At 36.1% G+C, this 10,061-nt stretch overlaps 1 long non-coding RNA gene across 1 annotated transcript; it reads right to left on the bottom strand.

Annotated features, from left to right (window-relative positions):
* Window positions 1-824: 824 nt before the first annotated feature.
* Window positions 825-2,427, bottom strand: LOC125591118. Its single transcript, XR_007327109.1, has 2 exons — window positions 1,242-2,427; window positions 825-1,160 (listed from the first exon to the last, which is right to left on the bottom strand). It is a non-coding gene; the product is annotated as an uncharacterized LOC125591118 (long non-coding RNA).
* Between the last annotated feature and the right edge of the window lie 7,634 nt (window positions 2,428-10,061).

Here is a 10,061-nt window from a genome sequence, read left to right as displayed (position 1 = left end):
ATAAATTAACATGGTTATATTTCAAATTATCTAGATATTGTACATGTTAGCTGATATTTAGATTTAAAATTACTGGCTATTGTTAGTTGGTTTGGAACAATTCATAACCTAACGGATTCATCATCAACAACAAAAAAAACGAGGGGGTAACTCGATGAAATCCATTGATACTCTACACATGTGTTATGCCAAGTTGATATCCAGAATCAAGTAGACTCATGTTGAGACTCACCAACTATGAGCATGTGGCGGTTGAGAATCATGCAACTAGTAATCCAGGATGCCATCAGTAAACATAAGGACCACTCTTCTGTCATCTTCTACGGCCAGTCTCCAGGAGCCTTTGTTCTTCTCTTCTTCCTCGTCACCCTTTCTCATCTTTTTTATTCCTTCTCTTCTTTTATTCTTCCTCCTCCTCTGTAGCATCCTGGATTTTTCCCTTCTCCATTGACTAAAATGAAGGCGAGTTGTAGCAAAGGTGAGGTGACGGCGAGCTGTAGCATATGTGTAGAGATGTCAAATGGGCGGGTTGGGCGGGTTTGGGTGTGTCCGAATGGGCTTCAGTTTTTTGCTGGACATTTTTGGTCGAAGCCCAAATAGAACCATGTCCAAATGAGACCATAACCAAATAGGACCATGATTTGTTGGGTTATCCATGGACGGCCCATGTGCCCACTTAATGTAAACAATATATTTCAGTTCTAAAAATGCAAAAATTCTTAAGTTTTTCAATTTTAAAGATGTCATATACAGTTCAAAAGATTTATAAATATGATATACTTGTGTTTTCAACTTCATGTTTCAAAGTTATAAAAAACACAAGATAAATTCAAAAGATAAGTTGTCATTTGTCAATCAAATGCAATAGGGAAGGGGAGGTGCAACAGCAACAACAGCAACAACAATAGGAGCTTCAAACTAGATGATTTTCCACCACCTAACCAAACAAAGAGAAAAAAAATTGACATGATCTACTAAAGGCTAAACTCAATCATTAACATGAGCCAAGAGCAAAAGCAAACACATGTATTGCCTACCCTGGTTTGATAAGACTCATTTTCACTAGATATAAAACCACACTGGTTTCTCCATAACCAGCTTACGTGCATTAAAGAATTCTTCTGTCTTTTACTTATGCAGAAGACCACACGAGCATTCAGCTGCATTAACGATAGAGAAGTAGTCGTGATCAGATATTTATACAATTAACCCCAAAAGCTTTGCATGCTAAAATTGCCTACCCTTTATGAACTCGTTCCAGCATTTGTTCCTGCTGTCAGATCTCCTAGTCCAGCATTTGTTTTCACTTTCACCGATCTATCTGAGTCTAACACATAACACAAATCACTAATCCATCAAATCAGTAGCTAATAGTGAAAACCCATAACACAAATCACACATAAACAGTTCAAAGATGACAAAATCAAACCTCGAGAGATGACGAAATCAGAGACAACGAAGAAGAATCGAAGAAGAGCGAAGAAGAACCGAAGAAAAGTGAAGAAGAATCGAAGAAGGAGAAGGAAAATCGAAGAAGGAGAAGAAGAATCGCAGGAGAAGAAGAAGAATCGCAGGAGACGGAAAAAAAAAAAGGAAATCGTGTTTTCCCCCAATTTCCTAACCCTAGACATTTAAGCTTATTGGGCCGCCCATTGTCCAACTGGTTAAACCCAAATTTGGCCATGTACGTAGTTGGGCTCACCCATTTGGACAAAAAATATTTATGGTTCAATATGGATCTGTCCATTTCGGACCATATCTATTTGGACACGGGCTACCCATTTATAGCCCGCCCATTTGACATTACTACATATGTGAGGTGATGGCGTGATGGTGAGCTTGAGCAGAGGTGAGGTAACTGCGTGAGAGCGAGCTTGAGCAGACGTAATGGTGTGATGGCGTGACGATGTGACGATGAGATGATGATAGCCAAGAAGAGAAGGTGATAAATCTGAAGAGAAGAAGAGAGGAGAGATCAAGAGACATATAAGAGTTAAGAAACTCTGAAGAAAGAGATAAGACAAGAGAGGTGAGATCTCTCGACATGGTAGAAGGATTAAAGAGAGGAGAGTGAAGAAATGAGATAGAAAGGAGTTCATTTTTAGGTTGTATTATAAAAAGAATAGAGGTAGAAGAGTCATTTAAAAAACACATCAGCGTGAAAAGCAAATTTCCATGACCAATACTTAGGTTCACCCCTATGGTGAATGGTTAAATTCACCACACTCTTCATAACCAACCAAAATGCCATGTAGGAATATCTTAAAAAGGTAATAAAAATAAAAAATTAAATAGCTGAAAAAAAAACAAGACCGACATTAATTAGCGCCATCTGCAAAATTCTAAATTATAAAAACCTAAACTCTAAAAACATAAATCCTAAATCTAAAACACTAAACCATAAACCCCAATCCTAAAATCTAAACCCTAAACTCAAACTCTACACAATAAACCCTAAATCCTAAAATCTAAACCCTAAAGCCTAAACCCTAAACTCTAAACCCTAAACTCTAAATCATAAAATCTAAACCTTAAATTCTAAACCCTAAACCCAAAACTTTAAATCTTAAACCCAAACCCTAAACCCTAAACCCTAAATCCTAAACCCTAAACCCAAAACTTTAAATCTTAAACCCAAACCCTAAATCATAAACCCTAAACCCAAACCTCTAAACCGTAAACCTTAACCTTATTAACTAGCACATGGGTTTACGGTTTAGAGGTTTGGGTTTAGGGTTTAGGATTCAGAGTTTAGGGTTTAGGATTTGAAGTTTTGGGTTTAAAGTTTTGGATTTGAGTTTAGGGTTTAGGATTTAGGGTTTAGATTTTAGGGTTTATGGTTTAGAGTTTTGGGTTTAGGGTTTAGATTTTAGGATTTAAGGTTTATTGTTTAGAGTTTGAGTTTAAGGTTTAAGATTTAGGGTTTAGATTTTATGATTGATATTTATGGTTTAGTGTTTCAGATTTATGATTTATGGTTTTAGAGTTTAAGTTTTTAGACAGCGTTAATTAATGGCGGTGTTGTTTTTTTTTCAGCTATTTTATTTTTATTTTTATTGTCTTTTTTAACTACTAATACATGATATTTTGATTGGTTATGAACACTGTGGTGAATTTAACCATTCACCACATGGGTGAACCTAAGTATTGTTCAATTTCCATCCATGCAAATTATGTACTTATGTTATGTTTGTACATGAAATGCAATTTCTCTAGTACTTATGACCAATACGACAAATACCATATAAAAACTCTTGCATTGAAAAACTCTTAAAGAAATTTGTAGGTTCATCTAACGAGTCAAAAGTTAAAACTTTAGTTTGCTTTGGTTATTATGGGGTTACTATAAACAAACAAATGGTGGGCCTGGCTTGGGCTTAAAGTGCATCTTTTCTTCTTTTCTTTTTTCTTCTGCAATCAGTAGCTTACCACCCAACTAGCCCTCCCCCAAAATTAATGTTATACATCAACATGACAACATCGGAGCATATATATCAAAATCGGATCCTATTATTTTACAAGTATTAACATCATCAACTGGGGAGCGCCATACTTATCTACTCATACAACAAAAGACATGTTTTGACGCGAAAAAACAAAATTCCACTTCTTACACGAATCACAAAGAACAACGTAACGTATTTAGATAAACCTACCCGCCTTGGTTATAATGTTTTCTGGCTCCTTTATTATTATGTTTTGGTCAATTTACATGTGTGGGACATGTATATGACCTAGGCTCAACATTTTTTTCCTTGGATCAAACCTGACAAACCATACTTTTTATAGATAGATTAATCTCAAACTCCAACTAAGGAAGAATCATTACATATTAACATTTATGTATGTATTAATATATATATATATATATAAGCAGTACTGTATATAAGTATTATAGTTGTTTATATAAAGATAGAACTGTTTATACTTTATACTAGTAGTAAAATTCCAACAATATTTATATCATTTCTGACAGTTTATTATATTTCTTCAACTGCAATATTCACACCACCTTTAATTCACTTTTAATGCCATTCCATTCTAGTGTCTCTCCTGGTTTTCTTGTGGTCCAACACTATGTTATAGGTACTGACTAAACCAAACCTTACCAACTTTTGAATAAGCTCTATATGATTTTAACAAGTTAGAATACTAATTACTAAATGCCTTTTCTCTGTTCATTAATTGTTATTTTCAAATTTTCTATTTTTTATTTCTCTCTCTTTTCTCTTCATAGTTTTATACTTCCAAGTTCCAAGTCCCATAGTAATATCACTTTGAGTCGCGATGGAATAAAATTGAAAGTCCAAAGAAACTTTCAAAAGATGGGATCATACCGTCTGTCATATATGTATTTGACTGGCACAAAAAATCAACGGTCATGATTGACATGAGAAGTTTCCTGACAAGAAATAGAGTGGACAAGTTTTGACCACTTGTCCATTTAATTCAAAACCATCAATTTCTTTTTTTTTTTTTTTTTTGGAACACTCATCAATTTCATCATCACTTCTTAAAGTCATTGTTCTTCTCTCCCTCCATCCCATTTCCTTTTCTCACAAGTCACGTTTTCCTACACACAAACGATACATCCTTAAAGGAGTTATGGATCATTTTCTTTTTTTCTACTAATAATATTTTGGACAATTTTATATATATAAGAAAATGTTATAAGCTACAACTTTTCAAAAATATAAGCTCACTTTAATCGTATAAAGTGTCATATTTTGAGTGTAAATACAATATGTAATTATTCAAAAAAAAAACAATATGTATACTACATCACTGCCTATTAGATGATCAATTTCGAAACGAATCGAGTGATCATATATGTCCACACCAAAAAGGTTCGGTTACATTTTTGTGTCACTGTATTCGTATGTCCTGAGTATTATTTTAATGTCGGTCACAATATGTGATTAATACCATTAAACCAACACAAAAAACTACTACGTCTGTCAAACAATCAACTATGTAAGGATAAGCTCACGTTTTCATAAAAGTCGCATGAATTTTTACACATCCCAAGGAGAAATGTCAAACGAATAGTTTGTTATTGCATCACGGAAGTATCTTTTTGGTATCTCTTTTACTTAAACAAGTAATATAATTTTGGGTCAAAAAAAAAAAGTAATATAATTGCATTCTGTTTTTTTTTTTTTTTTGTAACACTATAATTGCATTCTGTTATAAACGTGAAAGAGTAAGTGAAAGTAAAAGTCAATAAATAACGCACCGACTATTGACGTTTACGTGGATACGTTTATTACGTGGAGCTCACGTCACTATACACGCACAGTAATTTTAACTTTTTCATTTCTATATAACTCGATCATTTCGATCGATTGTAACACACCATCTCTTCTTCTTTTTATAACACATTTTCTTTTATTATCAGTGTTACCTTTTTTCTGCGGATATAAAATTTTGCCCTTATTTAAATTTTTCAATACTATAAAATTATAAGTTATTTTATAACATGTTATCAGCACGATCACTCTGCGATTCGGTAAAATTTATATGTATCATATATACTCAGCTATAACGGCTGGTATAACGCCTATATTATTATTAATAATTTTATAGTGGATGTTTTAATTATTATTATTTATCTATATTAATGCGGGCAGTATGTCACCTCGTTAATAAACCTTGATTGCTAATTACACTATAATTATTGGCTTGGCTATGCCGCCTTATAATTTATGTAATGTATATCACCATAATATGATTGATATTTGTTTGTTTATTAAATTATGGTTATTATATAAATGTTTGGTCACCTATATCGAATATTATGAAATTTACGGAATTTGGCTGACTGATTATTACAATATTTTCATATTGATTTTCGGTTCATACGATTTAAACCCAACGGTCACAAAAAAAAAATTTCAAAATTTTTACCCTTTTCAAACGGTTATAAACAGTGTTTTTCATCTATAAATACACTCATACTTCACTCATTTACTTCTTCCAAAACATTTCATCTTCTCTCAGATACTTTCAAATCGTTCCATTCCGGTTTTTCATTGCAAGAAAGATGATTCGCATATTTTTGGTCTTATGTGCAATTTTTATTTTTGCTTCTATGTACGGTCTTTTTATTGGAGAATTTGCTCCTGAAGAATTTGCGCTTAATGTCGGTTTACTTTTCTATGCGTTGTTTCTCCTTATAATTGCGTATATTATTAATATAAATGGTTCGTTTTAAAATTACGAAATTCTAATAAAATATATTATTTTGTGTTTTAGAAATACAAATGGCAAACATTGAGAAACTCCAGTTCCCGGCTCTGAAAATAACTGGCGAAAATTACGTCGGATGGGTGATATCTTGCATATTTCCATTGTCTTATCCATTCACCCATGTGCATTTTGATCATATAGACTAGGATTTAGCCATGTTTAGGTTGCATTTTGCATACATGAGTCCTTATCAGGTATTGGAGTACCACATGGAGATCTTGGAGACATTTGGGTGCATTTGGAGCTCAAAAGAGGTGATAAAGGTGATCATTGGACGAGCAGTGCATGGGAGCGACCTCACCGGAGCGACACCGTGAAGTCGCTGTGACACCCTTTCAGAGCGACTTGACCAGAGCGACACCCCGATGTCGCTCGCGTCACCATCACCCGGAGCGATGTGACCGGAGCGACACAGCGAGGTCGCTCGCGAAGAGCATATAGGTTGCATTCACTTGCATTGGGAGCAATGATTTTAAATGCCTTGTAAAGAACACTACTTTGCACCTGAGTAGCTTATGCACCTCTCAAAAAGACTTGTATGCTTCGAGCCTTGAAAACTCTTCCTGGAACTTGTTGATTGCTGAAACTCAGTCTTTAAAGCCAATTACAACCTTATTTGAACTGAACGAACTTAATGCATCTTGCTCATGGTCTCTTGTGTACTGAATCATGGATATACACACTTGAGTTGTCACATCCTTTATGCCAATCTTTTTGACAACCTCTAGTGGTAGACCTCTCCCCAAAATCCCTTCCTCTGTTTAAGCCTTCATTGATTGATGAGTGAGGCCTTTTTCGGAAAGTCTTACATGCACATAATGTTGAGAGTATCGGGAACAACAATGTTTGATCTTCATTCTGAATAGATTAGGCACATTATTGTCTAGCCATAGGATGGGGGTGAGTGCTGTGAAGTTTGATTTGGGAGTATGAGAAAGTTGAAGGAAAAGAGTGAACTCTTGTGTTTAATTGACTAGTCTTTATGGGATAAGTAGAGAAACTTCAAGCTCAATTTGTGAAAAGTCTTGGCCCCCCCAAAAAAAAAAAAAAAGGGCTAGCAAAATTGTTTAGAGCTAAGATTTGTTTAGAAGTTAAGAAAATCCTTTATAGATTTCAAAGAAAAAGAGTTTTATGTGCAAAGTGTTCTTGGGATCTTTTGGTAAGAGATGGGAGTTAGGTTTGACATTATGAAGTGACTGTGTAACTTGTATGTTTGGGAAAAGGGTAGAACAATAGAGATTGAACATTGTATGCATGAGTTGGTCAATTTCTTAGATATATTATGTGCAATGTCAAGACTACTCGTTTTGAGAGTAAACCACTTTAAAAGATCATGGATTGTGAACCTCTTGACCCACTTGAATAAAAGCCTTCCCTTACTCAACTAAATGATTTGGACCAATTGACCATTTGCAAGAATTCACTTGATGTTTTATGCTTAATGAATGTGAGAGTTGGCAGATTTGAGTGTGTGGATGCTTGATGATGAGTATAAGGGCAAAAGAAGTTGAGATAGGCCTAGAGAAGCTAGAGTGTAATAAGAGAGTGTGCTCATGTTAGATTAGATGTTGAATCAAGTGCTAGTTGTGTTTCTTTTGGCTATGAGCTCCCACCTTCAAACCTCTCTCCCTATGAGTTCTAGAAAATTCACTTGTGGACAAGTAAAAGAACAAGTTTGGGGGAGTTGATATCTTGCATATTTCCATTGTCTTATCCATTCACTCATGTGCATTTTGATCATATAGACTAGGATTTAGCCATGTTTAGGTTGTATTTTGCATACATGAGTCTTTATCAGGTATTGGAGTACCACATGGAGTTCTTGGAGACATTTGGGTGCATTTGAAGCTCAAAAGAGGTGATAAAGGTGATCATTGGACGAGCAGTGCATGGGAGCGACCTCACCGGAGCGACACCGTGAAGTCGTTGTGACACCCTTTCAGAGCGACTTGACCAGAGCGACACCCCGATGTCGCTCGCGTCACCATCACCCGGAGCGATGTGACCAGAGTGACACAGCGAGGTCGCACGCGAAGAGAGACCCGGAGCGACGTGACCGGAGCGACACAATGAGGTCGCTCGCGAAGAGCGACCCAGAGCGACGTCTCGCAGCGACCCCTCCAGGTCGCTCCCGAAGCCTGGAGCGACCTCCCGGAGCGACTACCGGAGGTCGCTGCGTGCCTTCTGTTTGCTCGAATTCATTTCTACTCAAGGGCCTTTTGGTCATTTCATTATGCACGTTTTTACTTCTGAAAACTTATGTTTTAAGTACTTTTGGCAGCCACCAGACAGATTATCTTTGGTTCTAAGAAAAACCTTTGGAAAGTTCATCTCTTGAATCATCTTTGTTCATCTAGTTATTGCAATTCTGTGTTTTCCAATTCGTTGTTGTATCCCTCTGTATGATTAATCTGAAATCCAAAATGGGTTTAAGAGGAATCATGAAGAGTAGTGAGTAATCACCATTTGAATTCATGGGTTAGGAAGATTAAGGGTGATTAGGTTAGAGCTATGATGTTTTAGAGTAAATCATTCCAAAACCTTGCTAGTAGAGTAGTCATAATGTATCTTCTGAGTTAGCTTCTCAAAAGTTGATCTTTAGGCATTTCCCACCCAAAAGGTGTTCGATGAAATGTCTGAAACAACTCTTCTAAGCTTTTAGCATATTTTGCCAAAGACATTTGTTGTTAGAAGTGCTAAGATAGCCTTAGACCTGTTAGTAATGATTGCTTCCATATTATTCAACCAAAGACATTTGTTGTTTGAAATGTGTTAGTAAATGAACATTCATCTAGACATAGAGTTTGTTTAGGATCGTGTCTAAGCTTAAGGTTGATAGTTTGATTGTTCGTCTGCCATCCTTAGTTCGAAACTTGATCACCCAAGGTCTAATTCCTATGCCCATGAGTTCTCATTTTCTTAGTTAAGAAAGTCAACTCATTTACCGTTTTTATTATTCTGAAACTGCATTAGTATTAATCATTAGTTTAGAAAACCCTTTAAATCATCGGTTGCACTTAGATTAAGTAAGTACTTGCATTCTCAGTGCTTGAAATCCCTTAGAATTGGTTCGACAATCATTTATACTACAACATTTGTCTTAGGAGCCTTGAAAACTCCTAATATCAAATTGGCGCCGTTGCCAAATTCTAAGTAGATTTGAACATTGAGATTTAGTCATTTGCTTGAGACTAAGTCATTTTTATTTTCTTTAGTTACTGATTCTCCTTCTTCACCTCCCTTTAATTTACAGGTGTATGAACTTGAGGAGCAGGGGTCCATCAAACCTAGTTCCAAGAGCCGCAGACATCAGAGCTTTAGAGAGAGAGTGTGCTAGAAAGAGAAGAGAAGAAGAGCAACAGTCTCACTTGCAGAGATTGGATACTGATATGGGAGACATACCTCAAAATGATGCCAACAACGTTCCACAAAACCAACAGCGAGCAGCTCGACCCATTGGCACTTATGACCGCCCCAACATTCATGGTCATAGATTGGGAATCCGAGCACCAGCTGTAGCAGCCAACAACTTTGAGATCAAATCAGGACTCCTCAACGTGATCGAGAACAACAAGTATCATGGCTTGGCTCTAGAGGACCCATTTGATCACTTGGACAGGTTCGACAGCTACTGTGGGTTGTCAAAAACCAATGGTGTGTCTGAGGATGCCTTAAAGCTGAAGTTATTCCCTTTCTCTCTGGGGGATAAGGCACGACAGTGGGAGAAGTCTCTACCAAGTGACTCAATCACCACTTGGGATGACTGCAAGAAAGCTTTCTTGGAGAAGTTCTTCTCTACTTCAAGAACTGCT

This window comes from Brassica napus, chromosome C8 (assembly GCF_020379485.1).
Source record: "Brassica napus cultivar Da-Ae chromosome C8, Da-Ae, whole genome shotgun sequence".
Lineage (NCBI taxonomy): Eukaryota > Viridiplantae > Streptophyta > Magnoliopsida > Brassicales > Brassicaceae > Brassica > Brassica napus.
The sequence above is the reverse complement of the archived record's forward strand: the minus strand, read 5'-3'. Positions and strand labels throughout refer to the sequence as shown.